This window comes from Poecile atricapillus, chromosome 5 (genome assembly GCF_030490865.1).
Source record: "Poecile atricapillus isolate bPoeAtr1 chromosome 5, bPoeAtr1.hap1, whole genome shotgun sequence".
In the NCBI taxonomy this organism is placed as follows: domain Eukaryota; kingdom Metazoa; phylum Chordata; class Aves; order Passeriformes; family Paridae; genus Poecile; species Poecile atricapillus.
In genome coordinates, this window is record NC_081253.1 from 41399432 (window position 1) to 41423411 (window position 23980).

The window sequence follows — 23980 nt, forward strand, 5'->3', positions numbered from 1 at the left end:
CAGAAGCAGATGCAAGCTGACAGCGCTCGGCTATTCCGCTGAAATATTTATATGTTCCCGCCTGGAAGTGCGGCAGCAGGATCCCAGACGTCCGGGGACTGTCGCACACACACGCAAACCCGCCCCACCCAAGCCAGCCTGTAAGGTCTAGGTAGCCCTGGTATTCCCACCTAGAGGCTTCCAGCCCTACTGAGCCCCCGAGGTGGTCCCGGGGAGGGTGGCCAGACCGCAGCAGACGTGTCCGCTAGCTCCCCGTCCTCACCCTGTCCCTCCCGCTCTGGGACCTGTCTGTCCATCCCCGATGGCCAGGATGGTGGCAGGGTTAGCTCCCTCCCTTAAACGCAGCCGGGCCCGGGTGCAGGAGCTCCGCAGGGTGTGGGTACGGGGCGATGCTGGGCAGCCGGACAATGGCAGCAGCCTGGGGCAGAGTTACCCTGGGCAGTGTCACCTGGGACTGCCCCCAGACACCACAGGGCAGCGGCAGGGGCTGGGTAGAGGCAGAGCCGGTTTAGAGGCAGGAGCAGGGGCTGGAGTAGGGAGAAGACACTGGAGGGGCGGGGACAGGAGCAGGGACTGAGTAGGGGGAAGAGCAGGAATTGGGACGGGAGGAGCAGGTACAGGGGCTGCGGCAGGGGCTGTGTTAGGGAGAGGGCAGTAGAGAGGCTGGGGCAGGAGCAGCGGCTAGAAGAGGAGTTGGGGCAGGGGAGGAGCAGGTTTAGACTGGAACCGGGGCAGGGAGTGGGTCTGGGACGGGAAGGGACGGGGCAGGGGCAGGAAGTCGGGGGGCCGGGCACAGCCGGGGGGTGGCGGGCAGGGCTGGTCGCTCACGCTCGGCTCCGGCCGCCACCGCCCCTGAGTCCGCCCTGCCGCTCCCCCGCCCTGCCCCAGCCGTCCCTCCGCCCGGCCGGCCGGCCGTCTGGACACAGGTAGGGCTTTGCCTTCTCTGGGGAGCGTGTTCTGGGCGTGGGAGGCCCGGGACGGCGCTCCCGGTCCCGCAGCGGCACCCTGCACCTGGAGCGGGGATGGAGGGTGGGTGTGGTGGCGGCAGCGTCGGGGCGAGGCGGCTCCCGGTGCGGCATCGCTCCGGGGAGCGGAGAGCGTTCACCCAGCGACCCTGTCCTCGCGTCCCTCTCCGCCCTCAGGAGGTGCCCCCGTGTGCTGCCACCTTCCCTGGCTGGGCGGCTCTGCCAGGCTGCTGGGAGTCGTCGGTCCCTGGCTCCCAGTCTTGGGAGGCTCCCGGACTCGCTGAAACAATCCCAAAGTGCAGTCCCCGCTTGGGCATAAGTGGGGGTCTCCAAGGGGAGCGGCTTTTAAACACCTCCCCACTCGCCACTGCAGAGAGAAATGTGCGTGGGGATGGGTGACGGCGGGGATGCTGCATGACTTTGGGTGGGAACACCCCGAGGGGTCCTACAGTGTGTTTCTGAGCCCTAGCTGCTGGTTTTTGGGTGTCAGCACCCATGGGGTCTCACGAGTATCAGGCTGGTGGTCATTTATGAGCCCGTGCTCCAGGTGTGGTGGCCGTCAAGCGGTGCAAATGCAGCCTCAGCATCAGTACTGGGGGGGACTAAAGGGGTCCCAGGCCTCCAGACTTCCCCTGTAGCTGGGTAGATATCTCCTGGGAACCCATTTCCACAGGCAGGACTTTTCTGTCCTTCCTCCAAAAACAGAATCATCGTAGAATCACAGAATGTTTTGGGTTGGAAGGGACCTTAGAGACCATCTAATTTTACCTCCTGCCACAGGCAGGGCTGCCACCCACTCGGTCACTGAGCTGGTTCTTCAGCATGTGCCTCAAGGGAGCAGTGGGTGCCCTGCACTGGGGTTGCTCCCCACTGGAGCCACTACCTCTCAGGAGGGGTCAGTTTATTCAGCTCTGGCTCCCCAGGTGGTGTTTATTGCCTACCTCCTTTCAGCAGGTCCTCCTGGGGTCTGGGTGTGTGCAGCATCCTCTGACGTGCTGCGCTGCAGAGCATTCCCATCCCATGCAAATGCTGCATGGCCCCCCAGGAATCACTGCATCGCTGCAGGGGTTTCTCCAGTCCTGCAGGCAGCCAGGGCAAATGGGGCCGTGGTGCCCTGGTGCTGGGGGTGTGGGGGAATGCCTGCTGCTGTGACTTGGATCAGGTGTTCCAGGCTTTCTAGGCCTGGATGGTTCATGCTGCCCATCCTTGGGAGAGCAGAGGGCGTGGGTGCATCCTGAGGGATGCAGTAGAAGGGAGCGGACGGTCCTGGTGGGAGGTACTGGACATTGCATGTAGGGTCTGGGGTGGGCTGGCAGGGGCACAGGGGTCCCCCAGAGTGGAATGGATGCTCAGCAGACCCCACTGCAGACTGTGAGGAAGCAAACTGGGGATGGAGAGCCCTGCAGAAGGTGAAGAAGCCACTCAAAATCTCCGTGACCCAATCCATGCTTTCAAGGAGCATTTCCATAGCAAGGTCTGTGGGAGGATGCAAGGGGGAAATCCCTGTCTGAGCTCACTTTAGATGCCCTGGGCAGGTTCATGCAGATTCCAAAACACTGCCAGACTGCTGGAGTGGGTCAGGCCATGCTTGGGTCCATGGGGCTGTGGCAGGAGGCTCCAGCCCAGGTTGGTGGGTACCGATATAACCTCCAGATATAACCTCCTTTTTCCTTCTCCTTTTGATGGCCCCAGGAGAGGCTGGGCTTGTTTTGCAGCAAGGCTGCAGAGCTGCAGCCACTCCTGGGTGGACCTTTCACTCCCAGACCTGGGCAAGGAGCATCATCCTCCATCCTTTTGCCCTGTCCTAGCTCAGTGATGCTCTTGACCACTGCCAGGACCATGGTTTGAGGCTCCTACCTTTCCATGCTGCAGGAATAGGTCCATTGTCATCAGGTTGGCAGGAAAGCTGGGTGCTTTCCTGCCTGCAGGGAAGAAAACCTCGTTAAACACAGAAATTCCCACCTGTCCCCAAGTGGCTGTTTTCTGTCAAGGAGGGAATATGGGATTCTGTGGCAGGCTAGTTCCCCCTATTTTGGAGAAGGCCCATCAAGTCTTGGCACACCAAACAGTCAGGATCTCATCTGAGCTACAGATGGTTGGTGGGTTCCTAAATGAAACGAGGACTCGGGGGTGTAGGGATCAAGAGCCATGCCTCCAAATCAATGAAATAAAGAGCTTTAAATTTTCCGCCTTATTTTTTTGAGTTGTGTTTTCCCTTTGGTGGACCCCAAACTTTTGTTTGCTGGGCAGGCTTTGTGGAAGAGAAATGCCGTTCCCCATTTGGGGGGGCCTGCGTTTCCAACCCCATTTGGTTTGGCAGCAGCCCATCACAAGGGTCTCATGGCATGTTCCCCTCCCTGCCCTTGCCAGGGCAGTGTTGGCATCTTGTCCACCAGCCTGATGGGTGCACACAGTGGGAAAATCCAGCACTGAGCAGAGGAGGAGAAAGGATCTGCATGGGAGAGCAGCCAGACAGCTTCTGCCAGGAAAGGGTTAATCCTGGAGCTCCAGCTCTGGTATCCTATTGCTGGCTACTTTGGGTAAAAGCTTTTTTGGCTCTGTTTCAAGGGCATCAGGCTGGAGGATGACTCATGCATCCCCACCACCAAGGAGCAAACCCTCTTGTCCCTACTTTCCCAGCACAGGGTGATGATTTCCTGAAAGTCCAAGTGCCCCAGAGGCCTCTGATCATGCCTTAGAGAACTCTGGTCTGCTGAGCTGGGAAAAGCTGCACCTAGAACTTGCTTGTCCTGAGGGAATTCTGGTGGTGACATCTCTGGTGTGGGTTCACATGCTCATGTGGGTGTCCCCAGGACAGGGAGCTGCTGTGGTGGGCACATTGTTTGGAGGATGCTTTTGCCCCATAACTGACTCATATCCCTTTGTTCCACAGGGAAGGAGCCATCCATCCAGCTGCAGCTCCACCCTCCCAGCACTGCCAGATGAGCCCCCACGTTGTTGTTGTGCTGCACCTGCAACCCGCTCCAGAGGTGAGAAGGCAGGAATGACCCCACCGCAGGCCTGGGGCTGTCCAGGGGACCCTGGGGTGATGGTGGCATGTTCCCCCTGGCACAGGTCAAGCAGGCTGGTGGCCATTCCAGGCTGGACACTGCTGTGAGAGTGGGGTCACAACCATGGGCATGGGGATGTCATCACTGTAGGCACCACCATGAAGTGGTCTCCTTTTATCCAGGTGATGATCTGTGATGAGGTCCCTGCTGCCCATTGTGCTCTGAAAAGGATAAAAATGAAGCCTTTTGGTGATGGTGGTGGCTGAGGGCATCTGGGGAAATCTCCTGTGTGCAGGCAGAAAATGGAGGGCTTGGAAAAGGTTTTGAGGTTTCATGCCAGGCAGCCTAATCTATCTCTGGAGTGACCCTGCTCAGGGTAAGAGCTGGGCCAGAGACCTTCAGAGATGCTCACTCGCTCTGTGCCTCCAAGCTTTCCTTAAAATTTGGAAACAATTCCCTATTTAAAGGCTTTTATTGGACTGGTAACATGAAGGCAGGGCATGGTGACATGATCCCAGGGTTTCTGGGAACTGAAGCCCTTCCCTGGGACAGTGTGGCTCCATGGGGCAGGCAAGCCTGTCCATGGTGGTTTATTATGTGACTCAGTTTCCCTACCTGGAAAACAGGTTTTTTTGGGATTCTCTTGGGCAAATTTTGGGATTTTCCCCAGATCTCCCCTCCAGGGCATGGAGAAGGATTAGTGAGGGACTCGAAATTGCCTGTTTCAACTGCATAGCTTGAGTGGCCATGGTCCCCAGGGACACACCAATGGCTCACCCTTTGTCCCAGGCATTCCTTTGGATGTGCGGTGGCACCCGGAGAGGTGGCACTGATGCTGTGCCACACTAGTGGATGTCACACCTCATCAGGGGCTTCCCCAGGCTCTGCTGGCCATCTGTGATCCTCCATCCGAGGTGCAGGGTGCAATGCAAACCCAGATGCCACACATTCCAGCCTACGCCTCTCAAGTGCCTCTGAGACCTCTGAGCCTGGCCTCATCCGCTCTCCTGCCTCAGAGTTTTCTGAGTAGGGCTGACAATATCTGGCAAGACATTTGTCCCTGTCAAGCACACAGGAGGAGTCTTCCTGCCCTTAGGCAGGGGAAGAGGGGACGCAAGAAAGAAAGGAGGAGAGGATAAAAAAACACAACCAAGAAGAATGAAGGGTGGCTCAAAATTTGCTGACCTCACATTCCATGGCCTCTGGCGCAGAAGGAAAACGAGTTGGAGAGGGTTGGTGCTTGTGGATGGCCCTGGGAGCAGGACCAGGCTGTGTGTCCTTGGGCTGACCTCTGATTTGGGGTCTTTGTGGCAGAAACACCTTTCTGAAGGTCACAGAGTGAGCGTGGCTGGGGGGATGTCCATGGTGGGATCTACTGTGGGGCTTTGACATCGGCACATTGTCATTCCCAATCCTTCCAGGGATGTCTGTGTTTTGGAGAGAGCGTGTTTGGCTCTCCAGATCCCTGTGAACCTGGACTAACCCACTCCAGTGGACCTTATCCTCCTCCAAATGTGAGGAAGGACCAGGGATTCCACTGTGGGTAATCCACCTCATCCCAGTGGCTGCTCTTCTGGCTTCTCATGCCCCCCAAGGACCTCTCTGTCTTGAAGAGGCCTCGGCCATTCGTGGCTGGGGAGCATTTTGGAAGTTTTAAGAGCTCACCAGATGTGGCTTTCCCCCAGAGACGCCAGCTGCCATGTCTCCCTGTGCAGGGCACATAAGGCTTAGCTTGCTGTGACCTAAATCTCTGCTTGTCCCCAAACCGGGTCTCCACCTGGTACCCAAACTCCTGGTGCCTCCTCTGCCCCCCAGAGTGCTGTGATCCCTCTGGGTATGCTGGGTGCTGCTGGGTTTGCCAGAGGAGGGAGGAAAAGTTGGAATGTTGAGCTTCCCCCCCTTGCCAACCAATTTGTCCTCTAGGAGATTAGTCCCTTCTCTGTCTTACAGGAGGATTTGTGGCTGCTCCATCTGCTCAAGCCCAGTAGGTCAGCGGGTGCCAGGGTGGAGCAGCCTGAGCCCAGCTGCTGTTTGCACTTCCAGGCATCCCGGAAAAGGGGCTATACCCTTCTTCTGGCTGTATTTGTTGGAAAGGAGCAAAAAATCCCTAGAGCCTGGCAGGTGAAAGTCATGCTTTTAATGGGGTTTAGACCCAAGACTGTTTGTTGATGGAGCTGGTGAAAGCCATGTGGAGTAATGTCAGTGTTTTTAAGCTGCTCTTTAGGCTGGTGGAAGGCCATGAGGATGCTCCAGGATCTCCCCTTTCAGCCACAATAGTTACAGGGAGGTGTTTTCTCTGTAAATCCTCTTGGCCTTTGGGAAAGCAGGCAGGCAGGTGCAGAAGAGCATCTCCCTGCAGGATCTGGGGGGGAATGGGGGTGTTTGCTGGCTCACAAGTATTTTAGAGCCCAGTTTTCCTGAGGGGGAAGCTGGGGGGCAATAGGGGCAATACAGGGCTCTCCCTTCTCCTGCTCCATCGCTCCTGTCTTGTCACCAGTAGAAGGTGGTGGGTAGGGAAGAGGCTGGAGGTAGGTGAGTTAGGGAAGAGCTTGTGACAAGTGGGCTTAGGGAGGCTGGATTTATAGGGACTGACGGAACTAGGTTTGTGGAAGCGTGGGGGGGCTGCTGGGTGATGCTGGGGGCTGGAGCATTGCTGAATGCCATCCTCCTCCTGGGATGTGGAGACCATGGGACACAAGGAGCCTTTGCCCGTGCCCAGATCCCAGCCTAGGGCAGGTCTGGTGTGCTGCTGGACCCAGGAATGTGCTCCCTGCCATGCTGCTGCCTTTTCCTGGGGTATGGGGCTGCATGGGACCCTGCCAGACCTGCCCCCCACCCTCCCCTGCCACCAGCTCCCAGAAGGCACCAGTTTATCTTCTAAGGTGGCATAAAATCACAAACAGGGGAGATTTGGGCAGCATGGATGAGCTACTGAGATATCAGCCCTGCAGCCATCCAGCTCACCCACCCCTGTGAAGCCTGGGGCTGACCAGTTCCAGCCCCACCGCCGTTCTCCTTGCCCTGCTGTTTGGTCAGGAACGCCGATGGAGGCTGCCAGGTGTCAGCTCGGAAATCTTTCAACTTTCCCTGGTCTCCGCAAATGGACAATGTCTCCGCTCATTAGGTACCCGCCCAGGGGGCAGATGTCAGCTCTGCTCATGGCTTTTCTCAGCTCATCCCTGCTTGGGCTCCTGACGGCTCCGCCGCACTCAGGTCCCATCACATCACCGGGCTCTGCCTGTGGGGCTGCCCCTCTGCCAGCCCAGCAGCACCTCCCCTCTGACCCCTACCCTGGTCTCGCTGCCTCCCCCTCCTCACCAGTGGTGTTTGCAAGGATTTTTAGTTAAAAGGCTGGAAAATCACAGGCGCTGGTGACACGATGTGTGAGTGTGTGGAGCTGGAATTGGTTTTCCTTGCCCAGGCAGCGCCTGGGAGGAGAAGGCAGCTCTGAAGGCTGCCCTTTGAGGCTGATGCATCCCGACAGCTTGTTCACTGGGACATTAAAATCATTGCCTCTGTCTGCGTGAAACACCCGGGCAGGCGGATGATGAGAACACAGGTCAGGGGAGGATCCCTCTCTGCCTGCACAGGGACCAACAGCGCCCAGAACCCCAGAACAAAGCGGATCCCGGCACTGTGGGGGCTGCTGCATCCCCACTGGAGGGAAGGGGAGTTCCCTCCAGCACAGAGGGCTGACAGCCTAGGGGGCAATGCAGGTGGAGAGATCTCACTGCTGTTCCTGTCTGTGGGGTGTACTATAGATCAGGGTTTGGTGGCATGGTGGGAGAACATCCCCATCCCATTCCCATTCCCATCTCGTCTCATCCTAGCCTAGCCTAGCCTAGCATCTCCTATCCTATCCTCTATCCTATCCTCTATCCTATCCTATATCCCATCCTATATCCTATCCTATATCCTATCCTATCCTATCCTATCCTATCCTATCCTATCCTATATCATATCCTATCCTCTATCCTATCCTCTATCCTATCCTCTATCCTATCCTATATCCCATCCTATATCCTATCCTATATCCTATCCTATCCTATCCTATCCTATCCTATCCTATATCATATCCTATCCTATATCCTATCCTATATCCTATCCTATATCCTATCCTATATCCTATCCTATCCTATATCCTATCCTATATCCTATCCTATATCCTATCCTATCCTATATCCTATCCTATATCCTATCTTATATCCTATCCTATCCTATCCTATATCCTATCCTATATCCTATCCTATCCTGCCCCATACCATTCCATCTCATCCCATCCCATCCATTCCCATCCCCATCCCATCCCTCCCTCACCACTGCATAGCACGTCTTCCAAAGGACCTTGCATTTTCCCTGAAGGGTCACAGCAAAGCCAGAGGACCTCTCACAGCTCTCCACACTCTCTGCAGAGCCTGAACCTCACACAGGTGCCCCACGGTCCCAAACATCCCAAGGAAGGTTCTTGATGGTCACAAACAGCCATCAGCAGTGAGGAGAAGCTGAAGTTTGCAGGAGAGGCAGGATGGGTGTCAGGGCAAGCTTTGGTATTTTTGGGAAGGGGAAGTGGTATGGAGTAGGGAATGTGATATTTGGGATGGTAAGGTAGGGCATCCTACCTTATCCTACACTTCCCGAGGAAAAGCAGGGAGTTTTCACAGCCCCATGGGACCAGGCACAGGAGCTGCTCCCATATGGAAGTACCACCAGCTCACCTTGAGGGCTGGCCATGAGCAGGGAGCCACCCTCAGCTCCTTCCCCTTGGCATCCTGCTGGTGCCCACTCTTTGGACCAGGTTTGTCCAAGTCTTTGTGCTTCCTCCATTCTCATCCCAGGCTAAAGTTGGAGCCCCCTGGAATGAGGTGGCCAAGGGCTCCAGTGCAGGTGGAGCCATCAAGCTGCAGGTGCTGCTCAGCCCCTGGTCTCTGGGGCCTCACTGGGGTTAGGATTAGGGGCAGTGAAATGCTGTAGTCTCCAGAGGCTGTTTTTTGGGATTGGCCACATCAGTGCATTGGAATTCCTTGCATCCTCAGGTGGGATGCAATAGGTGGGATTTTGCTGGAATCTGGGCACTCTGCTGTTCAGAAATGACTCCTTCAACATCCTGAGTGATCCTTGTGATCATTCCTGACCATATTTCCTGATGGGATGTAGTCCATGAGAGCTTGCGGGTGAACTGGCCATGCAGGGATGGAGCCGTGCTCTCTACCACCATGGATCAGGAGGAGGAAAACTTTTGGTGGGAAAAGCTTTCTGTTGCCTCTCCTGGCACCAGTGCATGCTTCACTGGAGAAAGCAACCAGGAAAAAAAATTCAGCTGGCTCCTTAGCTTGTACTGTCAGGGCAGCCCTGAGGTGCAGGGGCTTTGGCTGTGCTGACAGAGGATTTGGGAGATGACAGCCAGGGCCATAGTCCCCCAGCAGCCCAAATGTTGCTTGTCCATCTCATGATGCCTCTTAAGACAATTCCTGAGTGCCTTGGACTGGTCAGTGATGAGGAAGGAGCCACTGTGGTGTGATGTGGCAGAATCTTCTGGAAATCTCTACAGGAGCTGTCAGAGGGTGCTTAAAGCAGCCAAGATGTCCTTTGCAGTGCTGAGGTTTCTGCCTGGAGGCTGCTTTTGGGTTGCTTGAGGTTCCCTCTTACCTATGCTGGAGCTGAGGTTGTCCCAGCAGGGCACCAAACCTCCTGTGTTCCTGGAGGTGACCTGCGCCCTGATGGGAGAGAACACCTCGTGGGTGTGCACTGGTGCCTGCTGTAGGAGCACAAGCTCATGGCTGGGATCTCACCTGCAGCTTCGTGGTGGAAGGGGTGGGACATAACAAGGAGCAGAGCTGTTGAGAGATGGACCCGTTTTTGATTACAAAAACTGCTAACATATTTCTTAATGCAGTGTTCCCTGGATGTTAAGCCTTGCCTTGGGATAAACTCAAACCTAGGACCTGGAAGATGAGTGCAAGTCTCTTCCCCCATGAATTTGTGGGGTGTGGGTTGATGATTTGTGCCCACACTGACTCTGGGAAGAAGGATTGTGTTTCCTTGCAACCCCTTGTGCTTCCAGCATGCCTAAATCTTTGCCTGAGCTCCCTTTTCATGGGTATGTTGATGAGGCTGCTGCCATGATGAGGATTTTCCCTTCTTAGTATCAATCCTGGAATCAGTAACCAGCAATTGGTACTGATTGGAATAAAACAATTACCAAGGACTCCTCTGATTTGTCCCTGAGCTTCCCTGTTTCCTGTGTTGCCCTTGGCCAGGGCAGCAGGCTGGGAGGATGCTCTGTGGATTCCAGGTGGGGGGGCTGCCTGGGCTCCTCAGGGTGATGAGCTGTGCTGTCTTCCAGATCCTTCCTTGCCTCCTGCATTGCTGACCACCAGCTCCACGGGGTCCCTGACCTGTCCCTGTGGGTCTTCCAACGGTGAGTCACAGTTTGGGGTTTCCATCCTTTCTAGATTTTTAGCTTTGGCCGGAGCCCATGGGACTGTATGTTGCAATTGCAGCAGTTACTGGGATTTAGAATTTATCTGGCTCGTGTAGGTTCAGTGGAGAGCAGGGGAGTCCCTCAGAGTCCACCCTGGGACCTGTGATGCTTGCAGGTGACACCAGCTGGGGATGGAGCTGCTACCTTGGAGGACATGGAGAGAACTGTTGAGAGAAAAAAAACAAATTCTGAGGATAGCTGGTTGCTGAGAGAGGCTATGTGTGCTTCATCCTTGGAGGTTTACAGCCCCCAAAGGAATAAGGCCCGCTCTGGCCATTGTTCTGGCGCTGCTGTGAGCATCAGCAGGACTGAAGACTGACCTCAGGAGGTCCCATGGACTCCTCTCCCACTGAGAGGCTCCTTCCCATGGCAGGGAAGTGCCCAGGTCACTGGGGATGAGCACGGTGGTTGCTGAGTCACCAGGAAGAGGAAGCTTTTCCTTGTTAACACACAAGGTACCCCAGCACACTAAGAGCAGCACCACACCCAAGCAAGGGGTCTGCAGCTCACCCACCCTGCTGCCCAGGGAATATTTTGGGAAGTGGAGAGGTTTTCCTGCCCTCTAGCACTCGGTTTATTAGCAGTTGAGGCTGCTCCATTGATTGTATTGACAGCTAGTGCATGCCCCAGTTAACTTATTGGGAGCAGCAGCAAAAATCCAGCTGGCACTCTGCACCCATGGCGCTGAAACGTGCTGGATTCTTTCCACCACCGTTGGATTTCTGTAGGAAGCAGGCCCCTGGCTCCACAGCTGGGCACGGCTATAGGCAGGTGACCACAGAGGAGGACTGCTGGGCTGTGGTCACTGGGGAGTCTCTCTGGCATCCCAGGGATCCCCTCCTCCATGGGATGATTTCCCGTGGTTGGTGAGTGCTGAGGATCTGCCCAAACCTGTTTGCAATGTAAAGAAAAATGTAAGTTCTGCTTGCCTAAGCCCATACACAACCTGGAGGTGATGTTCTTGATCATTCTTCCCCAACCCCTAGACAAGTCTGTGTTTTATTTCTCTATGAAGTTCACATTAAACTGTTTTGGTCTTTCCTCTGTGCTGTGCCTTAACCTCTGCCATGTCCTGGTCTGCAGGCTCGTGCCGTGGACTGCTGGGCTCCCCACCACGCTCAGCATGCCCTTTTCTGGTGCAGCCAGACCCTCCCAGGAATCACTCTGGAGCTTGAGGCCATCCTGTAGGGTAAGGTAAGGTCCTTACGAAGTCATACAATCTCAGAATTGTTCAGATTGGAAGGGTCCCCTTAGAACTCATCTTGTTCCATGGGGACATCTTCCACAGGCCCCATCCAACCTAGAACACTTCCAAGGAAGGGGCAGCCATACCTTCTCTGGGCAAATCCTGGAAGGAAGAGTCTTTGCAGGTCCCTTAGGCTGTAAAACATCTGCAGGGAGGATGCTGGGGCCTCTCTCCTGCATCCCTGCAGGTCTCCCATGGCACCATCTCCACCCTTGCCGCCTGCTTTCCGCCACGCTGGCCATTCCATTAAAACCAGCAAAAGAGCTAAGCTGGGAAGTGATTTTCATCAGCCACTCTGCTTTTGTGACTAAAATAGGTCTGGAGTGGCCCTGGGCCATCATGTTGTCCCAGGCATTGACTAGCACGAATGGATGGCAGGGCAGCATTTTCCATTAGTGGAGAGGAGGATGTGTGTCTCCGAGGGAGAAGACAGCTCCAAAAAGCAGAAATGTAGCGACAGACAAACCCATTTCTCTTTTCTCCCATTCCTTTTACAAGTGTTGCTTATCCTTGTTTCCTGCACGGAAAACGTTGGGAGAGTCTGGCCAGAGCAAACAGCCTGCAGCTGCAACATGAGGGTGTGTTTGGATAGAGGGCTGGAGGTTTCCCAGAGGAGCTGCAGGTGACCCAGTAAGGCGCAGCAAGGATCAAACTTGCCAAAAAAAACTGTGAGGAGGTTTATCTGCGACCTCTGGTGATGTGGTGGGTACTGGTTATGTCTGGTCTGAGGTCTCTGCCATCACCTGTCCAGCAAGTGTGTTTTATTCTCTGGCTCTAGCGAGTACATTTTCCTGCAATATAAGGCTGAATTTGGGTGGACATCACAAAATCTCAGAGCTCCCATCTCCCTCTGGTAAGGTCTCTGACATCATTTTCCTGCCTTCTCATGCTCTCTGTCCACCATCTCATCCCTTCTCTCAGGTCTGTGTCCCACCCCTCTCCCACATCCACAGGAGGGAGAGGAGCCTGGTGCCTGTCTCTGTCCAAGCCCTCCCCGAGGCTGTGTCTTGGACCTCTTGCCCCATGGGGTGCCATCCTCAACTCAGGGCTGATCCTGTGTGTGTGGTACCGTGACATTTTTATAGAAAAACTACAGCTGGGAGAGACACCTGGAAGAGCACAAGGTGGGATTCTGGGCATTGTCTTGTGCAGGGCCAGGAGTTGGACTCAATGATCCTTGTGGATCCCTTCCAACTCAGGATATTCTGCAACTTTACACTGGGAAAACTGCTGCTCCATCTCCCATCCAGGTGATGGGATGAGTGGTCACTGCCGATGCCGTAAGATGGAGATTCTACAGGGTTAGCAATGTGTTCAGGTGGGAATGCTGATTCTGGAGATGCTGTCTGGTGGGAATTGTCCATTCCAGCAAGGCAAGCAGCTGTGACACGAGGCTGCAGGGTGGTGATGGGGATGTGCCCGCCAGTGCCAATCCATTTCTCAGTTTGATCCTTCTGCTCAATCTGACCTTGAAAGTGAATGAGTGGAGCTCACCCATTGATCCAAACTGGGCTGATGATCCCCATGCCCTGCGGAGAGCTCGGCCCCCAGCGCCAGCTCCCTCTCTCCCCCTTTTGTTCCTGCCTCCCCTTCACGCCTTTCCAAAGCCATCAGTCAGAGCGTAGCACCCCGGGCCGCCGACCTTGCTGGGGGCCAGGGGGACAGCATATAGGTCCCTGTAGAGAGCTGTCCCACTGTCTGATGGGCTTCTTCCAGCTGCCACTGCCACCTCTGCACTGCTGGTAAGCCTGGCATCCACCTGCCATCAGCTTGGGACTGTGGGGAGGCCCGGGAAAAAGCAAAGGGTTTGGTGCCCATCGTGCCAGGAGCCACATTTTTTGTAGGCAGTGATGTTAGCTGCCGAGCTGTGCGCCAGTTCTCCTGATTTAAGGGCTCTGATGGCTTCACATGGGGAAACTACAACTTGAAGCATCTTTTAATCTTAGCTAAAATGTCACATGAACTGGCAAAGTGTATTTTTTTACCTATTGGGAAGCAAAACCTGATTTGAGGTTGGAAACCTAGAACTCGCCTTGGCTAATATGTAAAAAGGTCAGGTTTTGGGAGGAAAGAAGATGATGGGCCTTCATTTTGCATCTTCTGTGCTTTAGCCACAGATATTTTCCCGCAGCTGAAAATAACAAACCATTTTAATCTAAGTATTGCTTGTTCTGATCTTTTAATCCAGCTTGCTTTCTATGGGCACAGCGGCCTGAAATGATTTATCTGCCTGCCTCTCTATTATATAATTATTGGGAAGATTACTGAGGAACCAGCTTTAGCTTCTCTGGGGAAGGAGGAGGGGGCCGAAAGGTGGGGCGAGGGTTCATAGAACCACAGAATCGTGGAATGCTTTGAGTTGGAAAGGACCTTAAAGCTCATCTTGTTCTGACCCCATGCTGAGGGCAGGGACACCTTCCACTATCCCAGGGTGCTCAGGTTTCTTCTCTGTGGCCATCAGAAAACACAGGAGGGGCAAGCGGCGAGCTGGGTGCTTTGGGCTGTGGCCATAGTTTGCATTTGAAAATTTTAGTGTGTAAGTTTCTCCCTCAATGTGCATTTGTTGGAAGTGAGTTCCCAGTGATTTGGCTGAAGCATGACCTTCTGAGCCAGAGAAGATTTGGGTGAAACCCTGCACTTTTTCTACACTGTTTGGGGCTTTTCATGGCTGTACTTGTGGTTTTGGGAACACTGTGCTTTGAGACAGTCTGGCCTTGGGAAGAATCTGGAATTAGGGGCTGTGCTCCTGATACTTCCTGTCCTCATGCAGAAGCATGGAGGGGGAACATCTGCAAGGAAGAACCAGCATTTGGGACATGGTGGTGATGCCAAGAAGGGCTGGAGGTGGCCGTGGCTGTTTCATCAAACTCAGCTGGTCCTCCAAGGAGCCTTAGGATACATGAAAACACTTAGGAGAAGGGCTTGAGCCCTTGAGTGATGGGGTGGCTGGGGCTCTGCAGAAGTGACATCCAAGGGCAGATGCCCAAGGTAGATTTGGCTGCAGCTTGCAGGTGAACAGATGTATCCCTGGCATGGAAAGACAGCACAGCCAAGGGTTGGCACAGCCAGGTGGAGACTTGGGTTGATGGAAAAATGCAGCTTCTGACTGGTGCGACCAACGGACTTGAGCTTCGATGGACAGAGCATGAGGATGTCAGGGGGCTTCAAAAACTCCTTTTTCCTTCCTCAGTCTGAATGTCTGGCCATCGAAGGGCTGGTATCTGCCCTGGCTGCCGAGGGAAGGACAGGAGATGCTTTGCCTGTGGACCGTGGCCAGCTAGGATGTGGTGGCTCAGAGCTGGGAACATCCCTAGCACCAGTCAAAATCAAATACTGGGAGCAGTGGCTTGGCTTTCCTTACTCCACAAGGTCTCAGGGACCTTTTTGGGATCCCCAGAATTATGCTGCATTTTGAGCTGTGTGAGTGTCTGTGTGGGGACACTGAAACACCCTTTGGGCCTGGTGTAGCCATGGGCTGGTGAGAGCAGGTGGTGCCCACCCAGAGTGTGCCAATGCTCTTGGTTCAGCTTCCCAGAAAGCTGTTCCAGCAGCCTCCAAAGGAGGAGATTGTCATCTCTTGGAGCAGTTGTTTGGTGTGTCAGCCAGGAGGGCAGCAGAGGATGGGAACAGCTGAGGAGGGGTCAGGAGCAACATCAGGGCACGAGATCATCTGGTTTGGGTGATGGAACAGTTGTAACACGTCCCCTTCCTGCAGGGAGACAGATGAACTCTGGGACGTGCAGGCAGGGCTTCAGCAGGATCCTTCCCACTGTGCTGCTGCCTCTGAGGTGGAGGGCTTAGCACAGCTCTCCTGTCCCTTCCAGAGGCTCTGGCCCCACACTGGGTGGGCAGGCACCCCATAAAACGTGCCCAAATTTCCCCCTGCGCGCAGGCAGCGCACTGGAGCTCATCTCGTGCTGAGATCCTTTCTCCACATTGGAAGCGTTGGCTGGCTCGCCCTTATCGCCTCAAGGCATCCAGATTTGCTCAGTGGCCTTTAAAAAAAATAATAAAAATAAATAAATAAATCAAAGCCCATTAAATGACAAGAACATCAGCAGTGGGTGCATCCCCCTTTCCAGCAAACCCAGGGATTTGGGAGAAAACAGGTCACGTGCCCTTCATCCTGTGCCACGTGGTGGGTCTCCCATGGCCAATGAGGTTGGGAGCCCTTCTGCGCCGAACAGCGGAATAAGAAAAAAAAAAAAAAATCACTGGGATTTTTTTCCCCCCCTGTAGCATTTTTCATCCTTTCCAAACGTGAAAAGACTGGCCATCTGTCTGGATCCCCCTCCCGTCAAAGCGGCACGAAAGCGGCTCTTTGGGAAAGGTAAGGAGATTTAAAAGATTGTCTTGGTGGAGGACCACCTGCCGCGGGCAACTTTTCCCACCAGTGTAAGTCAGGGAAGGATCCTGGAATGAGCCAGGTCCCGGGCTCCGGTGTGGGTTGGAAGAGCTTTGAATGCTTAGGAGCAGTTTTAAGGGAATCTCTTGTGGAGGAAATTTAAGCCTGTGGCAGCATGAGGCGGGATTATGGGAGACATCGGCACACAAGCCCGGCATTCCCTTAAGTTAGTGGCTGCTCCCCAACTCTCTTCTGGGAGAAATTCCCAAAACAATGTTGGGAAAATATTTTGCCAAATATTTGTTTGCTTTTGTTTTCAGGGAAATAAAAAATTTGCCAAATATTTTTTGTGAGTTAAATTTGACAAATCTCACGGCAAATTTCTATTGCAAAATTGTCATTCTCGAAGCATGTGCTTTATTTTAGTTAAATTCCATTTTACCCATGCCTGGCAGCCAGTGCCAAAGATTGTCTCCCTAGGTAAGGAAGTGTCCATCTCTTCCTTAACCAGAATATCCAGCTGTTCCTAAATTCCATGATTTGTAGCTCAGGCTTTGGACAGTGTCATTTGTGTGTGCGCTTGGGTGGGAATGGCACAAATGGAATTGCCTTCAAGAAATGGACACTAAAATACCAGGGATGTTAATTACGTCTTAGTGTGGCAACATAATAAAACCCCCAATCCTGATTAATTTGATTTTTATGTTCCATTATTTTTGTTTTGTTTGAAGTATTTCTATTTATTTTTGGTTCCAGTATATTTCCAAATTTTTAATATTTTTATTTTGAATTCCATTCTTGTTCCAGTATTATTTTAAAAATATTTCTAATACATTCCATATCCATTAATTTTTAATGCTATAAATATTCTTATTATTTAATTCCATCCTATTTCCATTCTTTTTCTTTTTTTTTCTTCCTTCTGCGGGGGGAAATTTGATTTGGAGAGAGGAATCCCTTTTATTATGATTCTCGCTTTGTTTTCTGTTTGCCCTCAGATACCCATTTTCCTCAGGGTGTCAAAATTCTTCCTGATTCCATCATGTTTCTGTTGCATTTTCTTTGGTTTCATCATGACTTTATAAGTAGAAAAGTGAAATGTAAGTGGCAAATGTTGTAGATGACTTAAAAGCTGTTGAAATCAACCCCAAATTATCATCTCCATACTATAAAGGAAAAATACTCTCGGATACGTTTTTCTCATAATCCGAGTTTTCTGGGATAATGTAATTTGAATGTGAACTATCTTAAAAGGTACGATTTTATTAACTGGAAGTCACATTCAGTTTAAAAAAAACCCAGAAACAGTGGCTCAAGGACGTTGTGTTTAAGTTTCCATAAAATGATTGACCTTTGTTTTGACAGATGCAAGGACAGATGCTGGGCTGCATTTTGATACAGAAACCCAACTCTAAATTAAAAAAAACCCGCAGTCATTCTTTACTAATAGCTGGGGTTTTGCTCTTAATACAGAATTCCAGAATAACTCAGTAATATTTCCGAAGCTCTTAATCTCAGACTTCCCCCTTTCTTTTAGGGATTCATATTTATAAATATTTTCAGTGTTCTCAGACACAGAAGCAAGTTTTTTCTCCTTGGGAAATAATGGCAGGAAATGTTCTTTTAATCTTGCTGAATTAAGAGGACATTTAGTCCTCCAAGAAAAATGGTCATTTTGAGGTGGGGACAAAAGGCGGCTGTCAAGGCGGAGAGAATAATCTCTAATTGCCTCCAACATTATTTGAATACCTTCAGAATGGCATTAGAGAAGCTGCGGGAATGTAGCGTGGGATGAAGGAAGAGGAATGCTGCTGGGATTGCTGGTGGATGGAGCAAATCCCTCGGTGGTGGCCAGCTCCCTTTTGAGGTGGACCAGGGGGCACAGGGAGCTGCTCCCACCCCACCTTGGAGGATACTCCCCTGGGTACCAGCCAGCCATGCTGCTTTAGTGGCCCCAGGGTAGCTTTTCCCAGGGGATCGATTGTTTTTTCCAGGCTCCCTCTTGGAAAATGGGTGTTTGCTGTGGAGCAGGCAGAGAGGGCACCTTGCCGGTGGCGTGGCTCTCTGTGGCGGGGGGGGATATGCCTGGCACACTGGGCTGAGCTTGATCCCGGTGGTGGCGCAGCACTGGGAGCCCTGGCTCCAGGCTGTGTGTGCCTTTGGGGAGCAGGAGATGGTCCCCAAACCCACAGGGTGGCACCTCTGCCCTTGAGCCCCCCAGTCCTGCAGCCCGAGGGTGGGTGACAGCCCCCATGATGGGAGTCTGCCAGTTCTCTGCAGCTGCTTTCTGGCCAGCTGAGCTGGGGAGGGAATTTGAAGGCTTCCCCGGTTGGAGAGGGTTGTCTCCATCCACCACACTTTCTCCCAGCTTCCCACTGAACACATCCATCCCGTGCTGTAATCACACGCACACACACACGGATCTGGTTTAATTTATTTAATTTGGGGGTTGCTAAGTGAGCTGGCAGCGGGCAGTGGGTGCACCTTGCTGTAACCAAACCCCCTCCACTCCATGGATTCAGCTTGGGAGTTGGATACCACCCACGGCAGAGGCAGGTAGTGGTATCGGTGATATGGGTGGTGCATCTCCCACGGATTTTGACAGACCCGCAGCCCTGCAGGGATGCAACCACTGCAGTGGCTGTGCCCTCGCTGCCAGGGCCAGGTCTGGGGACGGGGTAGTCGTGACCCTGTCTCTGGCAGCCGTCGTTCCCAGTGGACCCAGTTCACCCATTCCCTGGTTGGGGTTTGGCTCAGCGTTGAGATCCAAGGTTACACAGGACCTACCACAGGGAGAAGGGGAGAGGAGAGGCGGCTCTCCTTGATTGTAATAGGGGTTGAGGTTTAGCTGAAGTGAAAACAGATCGGGAGTGACAGTTTTGGAGCCTGCTGTCAGGGTCTGAGCGCAGCGCACTGGCAATCCACCCCCGGATGCCAAGGGCCCCCGTCTTCCTCCTCGCCAGCTGGAGCAGGGAGAGCCAGCACCGCATGGGACGGGAACAGGGCAGTCCCTTGTGCCACCGCACAGCCCTGGCACACACTGCCCTGCAGCCCCTTCCTTGGGCTGGGGACAGTGTCAGGTGGGACACGACCTTGTGGTGGCCGTCGGTGTGGGATCCCCCCTCCCATCTCCTCCGGACCTGCACCAGTGGGGGCTTGGCAGAGGAGGGATGAGGTCAGTCTGCATCCCAGCCAATCCCCTCGGGGTGCCGGGTCACTTCTCCAGGGCAGGCGGAGACAGGAGTCTCCCCATGTACTCTGATCAGTCTCCCATTCCCAAAGAGCATCTGTGGCCAGGGTGAAAGTCATGGGTTTGGGATTGTGGACAAAGAGCACTGGATGCAACCGGGATTGATGGGACCAGAGTGGTTGTGACTCCCTCTGCCACCCTTGCTTGATCCCCATGTATTTTCTGTTCTGCACCTAATCTGTCCCTAATGTCCCCAGCATGGCAGCTGGGGGAAGGAGGAAGACCTGTTCCTGCATCCCTGGATCAGCAGGGGCTAGGACCTGGCCCAGGTGCTTTGAGAAGCTGGGTGGCATTCATGAGAGTAGCCTCAGCCCCTCATGTTTCTGTCCAGCATTGCCTGGACAGACCCCTCTGGGGCAGCCCATGTGCTCCAAACCTCATCCCTGTTTCCAGGGATTAGAGAAATGGAGATGAGATGAATCAGTAGATTGCTTTGCTCTCAGGATGAAGGGATTTGTGGGCTGCCCTCAGATCAGTGGATTGAAAATGGAGGGAAGCAGATTGAAAATGGAGGAAATTATTGGGATGATGCTCCCTGTGGGATTAAAGCCAGGGCAGCCGGCAGGCTCTGGAGGAGGAGGGGAATGAAGGGGGTCATTGGATGGCTGCTGCTGGGCACTGTGGAGAGATGCTCTCGGTTGCATCCTCATCTGTTTTGGCAGATGCCCTGGAAAGTGGACATTTTCCTGCTTTCCCAGGTCCATGGAGGGGTTCTCTTTTCAGCTGTCCCCCCAGCTGCAAGGATGTTGGGAATGTGCCTGGAGCTTTTTGCAGTGCTGTGCCTCTAATTTCCAGAATGCTGGAGAGCAAGCTGCTTGTCTCTGGAGGTCCACACGCTTCCCTGTGGTCTCTCCTTCTTTGCGAGCATCCAGCATGGGTCTGTGGCCATGAGCATTCTTTTTAGGGAGTCCTTTGGGCTCCCCTGAAAAATGGCATCTAAAATCTGGCACTCAGGGGGCTGATATTTGACTGTCTCATCCCTTGGGGTGTGTTTCCAACTGCACTTGCTCCTTTGCGGCAAGAGATGGGTGCTTTGGGGCTGATGCACAACCCCAGCAGAGCATCCCTAGGGCATCTCTGGAGGCATCTCCTGCTGCAGGGTGGCATCACCTGGCTTCCATTCCTTGGCCTCTGGCTGTGACGAAAAAAAACTGAATTGGGTGCATTTGGCTCGGTGTCAAGGTTCTAAGTGTGCTTGTTTAACAGAGATGAGCTGTATTTGCCAATACATGAATGTTTGGAAGGTTTAAAGAAGGATAACTTGCAGCATGGCATGGCTGTGGGGAAGCTCTTTTCCTGGATCTTCTTCAGTGCAGCTCAAGCCCCTGCGTCCCTCTGCCCCCCGTGCTGCAGATCCTTGCTTCCTCCAGCCCTTCCCCATGGGGTTGCTCTCTGCTGCCTGGATCTCTTTGAAGAACCATTTCACCATTCCTGGTTTCCTTCTGCTGATCCTGCAAGTCAGCTTGTCACTCCCAGCCACTTTCAGATGGATGGGGAGCATTTCCTCTGTTCCTGTGCACTTAATTGCACCCAGTTAAGTTCAGTACTTTGCCTTGCAAAATTCCATCTTATTTTCTTCACATTGCCAAGCTCATTTTGACTTCCTGCTCTGCTCACCAAAAGCTTTCCCCACCTGTGCTGTCACCTGGCATTTTAACAGAAGTGTCTCTGATCAGTGTTTTGGGGGAGTTTAGAACATTTCCCAGCCATTCTCCAGTGGTTTCACCCACCCCAGCTCCCACCACACACCAGTTACTCCACTCTCCGGTGGGCTTGGTCTGGCCACCCTCTGCAGCACTGCTTGTGGTGCTTCTTGGAAAGCTTCCCTGCGGCACGGTCAGGGATATGGACACGGAGCGTGGCATCGAAGCAGTTGTTTTCCTGGCCTCTGCAGTGCCAGGCGATGATGTTGGAGGTTTGGGATTCTTTCCCCTGGCTTGGCTTCTGCAGCAGAACCTGCCCCACTCCACAGTGCTGGGCCCGGCAGTGGGGTCCAGTCTAGGGGGGGGCAGTGTAGTGCTGCTGGCTCTGCCTCCCTCAGCCCATGGGGGCACCTAGCATCAGCCACGACCCAGCCAATGCTTGCTCCTTGCTGGACCATCAGCAGCTCCAATGGATGCTCCCAGCCTCTCCAAAATAATGGCTTGGACATGGAGGGACAGTCGGTATTTCAGGAAAAAACTGTAATGAATTCTTTTTATCTGATATCCTTCAATCTGCTGGCAAAGAAGAAAGAGTTGATGTTCCTTATCCCAGGAAATGTTATTTCCTTGGCACTCAGGGTCTTGCTAAAGGTGCACAGGCATCTGACGGTGCTTCTGATCACTGAGTTGTGATGGACCCAGCTGCAAAGAGCTCTTGTCATCTCATAGGGGGAAGTTTCTCATGCACTTACACAGTGTGACTTTCACTGAAAATACCATTTTCATTGGCAAGTTGTTCCAGAAGTAACTAGCAGAGTGATTTGGAAGTGGCTGAATTACAGCATGATGTTTCTATCCCCTCCCTGCTCACCCCAACCTTCCAAAATCAGCTTTAATTAAACAAATTAAATGAGGAGTTATTATTCTTCTAGTAACTCTTTATAATTCTAATGACCTTGTTGAGGTGGTGGTTAAACACGTTCAAGCCACTGATTTTGCTCAGGATCCCACAGTCAAAAAGCCCTGAAACAAGGCTTTTTGGCATTCCTAAGGACATCCAATGTTCTGCTGCTACGACATTGCATTTCCCTCACTCATCTGTGTCTGACCTCTGCTTGCAGCACTGCAGTAGCTCGTGTGAGTGAATGGGAATTCTGCATCCTGTAGACCTCTGCAGATATATCTGTCAGGTACCTGAATTTCCTTCAAACCTGGAATTAACACAAACCTCAAGATTTTGTCTCCCACAAATGTATCAGGGCACAGAGGTAGGGTACTGCTGTCCAGTTGCAGGAGGGAGAATTATGTTGCAGGCCATCATCCTGGGGAGGTTGGCAGGGAAAAGCTGCGATTTCATCCACTGATCGTCACACAGAAGATTGCAATAATGGCACTGCCATCACAACAAAAACAGTTGTTCTTCCTGGGCTGAGCTTGCTTTGGTGGAGACTAATGTCTGAGCCCATAAGTGGGGTTCACCAGATAAAGGAGAAAACCAGGAAATCAGCTGGGAATTTCCTGGAGGGGAGGGCAGGTGTTTGGCTGGGATGTGTGCAGTGTGCCCACTGCAGTGTGACTGTGCTGGAGCTCTGCGTCATCATATCAGCGCAGATGTTCAGAACAAGACAAAATGGCCTCATCTGAGGATCTGCCACAGGACGTTTTGATTGAATATTAGGAAAAGTTTCTTCATGGAAAGGGTGGTCAGGCACTGGTATATGCTGTCCAGGGCAGTGGTGGAGTCCCCATCCCCAGAGCTGCTAAAAAGGCACATGGATATGGCACTTGGGGACAGGGTTTAGTGGTGGACTTTGGCAGTGCTGGGGAAACAGTTGGACTTGGTGATCATAGAGGTCTTTTCCAACCTAAGTGGTTCTGTGAGGCTGTGATCTCAGCTGGAGGGGAGCAGGGAAATGGGAGCAGGTGACTGAGAAAGAATCCTCCACAGATGCCTGCTGTGAGGGCCAGAGCAAGACATTAGTCTCCTGTGCTGCTTGGAATAATTGTGGGCAGAGGAGAGAGAGGAATATCCTGCTGGCGGATGTACTGGGAGGGCACAGGACATCTTTTTTGGATAGAGACATCTAAAGTATTTCCACTGAAGCTGGAGAGTAGAGAGGAGGAAAGGTCAACTAAAACAACTACAGCTGTGGAAAATGGCAGCAGCTGGAATTGCAGCTTTGTTCCCAGGCGGCATTTGGCATCACTCGTGGATGGTGCTACTGCCCTCCCACAGTTTCGTCTCCTGACAGCCAAAGCTCGCTGATGCATTTCCATGTGGTTTAAGGGAATGGTTGGCTTTCGGTTTCAGCCTGTTTTTTCATCCTTCCACCCCCGTCTTGACCTGGCCAGACTGCACCATCGTCATAATCCCGAGCTGGCTGCATTGCCGAGCTTCCCAGCCACTAAATCACCACGCTGGAAATCACTAGATTAGGTCTTAATGGCAGGATCAAGTCAGTGGGAGATGAGTGGGGAGAAAGCTCCTGCTGACACAGGTGGACAGGCAGCCCTCCTTGAGAAAACAGGCTAGAAAGCCTAAAATGTCAGAAAAACATCCTCTTTCCTGGCCTTTCTGGCTTTTCTTTGCTTTTGACACATCTGTTTTTCAAGGGTCAGAAAACTCTGGTCTGAGTTTTGTGAAGACGATATGGAGAGGTCACAGGTGTTCAAACATTTCCTCACAGGGGAAAATGCTGTCTTGAGTGGTGGACGTTCTGTCCCAGATGTTAATTCCCAACACTAAATTCTGCCATTGGAAATCCTGGATGCAGGATGTCACAGTGTGCTGGAGGATGCCAAGGGATTGTGGCTGTCTTTCACACCTGTTCTGGTGGGGCTCCTGGAACACCAGAGAGCCTGGGAAGTGTGGTGGATGTTTTCCAGGGTGGCTTTACCACTGAGCAACTGAGATGCTCCAGGCTGGGGCTTGGGGGGTGGTCCTTTGGGAAGGTGGCACAGCAGAGATTGCACAGACCAGGGCTCTGCCCACCCTGCTCTTTACCTGCATAGGTAATCAAGGGCCCTTGGTCAGCAGGG

At 53.0% G+C, this 23980-nt stretch overlaps 1 protein-coding gene across 20 annotated transcripts in view; it reads left to right on the forward strand.

Moving 5' to 3' along the window:
- Positions 1-785: 785 nt before the first annotated feature.
- Positions 786-23980, forward strand: part of PCBP3 (poly(rC) binding protein 3) — a 54452-nt gene continuing 31257 nt past the window's right edge. For 16 of the 20 annotated variants that reach the window (XM_058840251.1, XM_058840268.1, XM_058840260.1 and 13 more), the window contains exons 1-5: positions 786-926; positions 3859-3955; positions 10320-10394; positions 11541-11651; positions 15943-16033. The gene's annotated coding sequence lies outside the window, so the exon portion shown is untranslated. The remainder of the gene's footprint in view (positions 927-3858; positions 3956-10319; positions 10395-11540; positions 11652-15942; positions 16034-23980) is intronic. The other 4 variants (XM_058840252.1, XM_058840253.1, XM_058840254.1 and 1 more) reach the window with 4 other exon arrangements.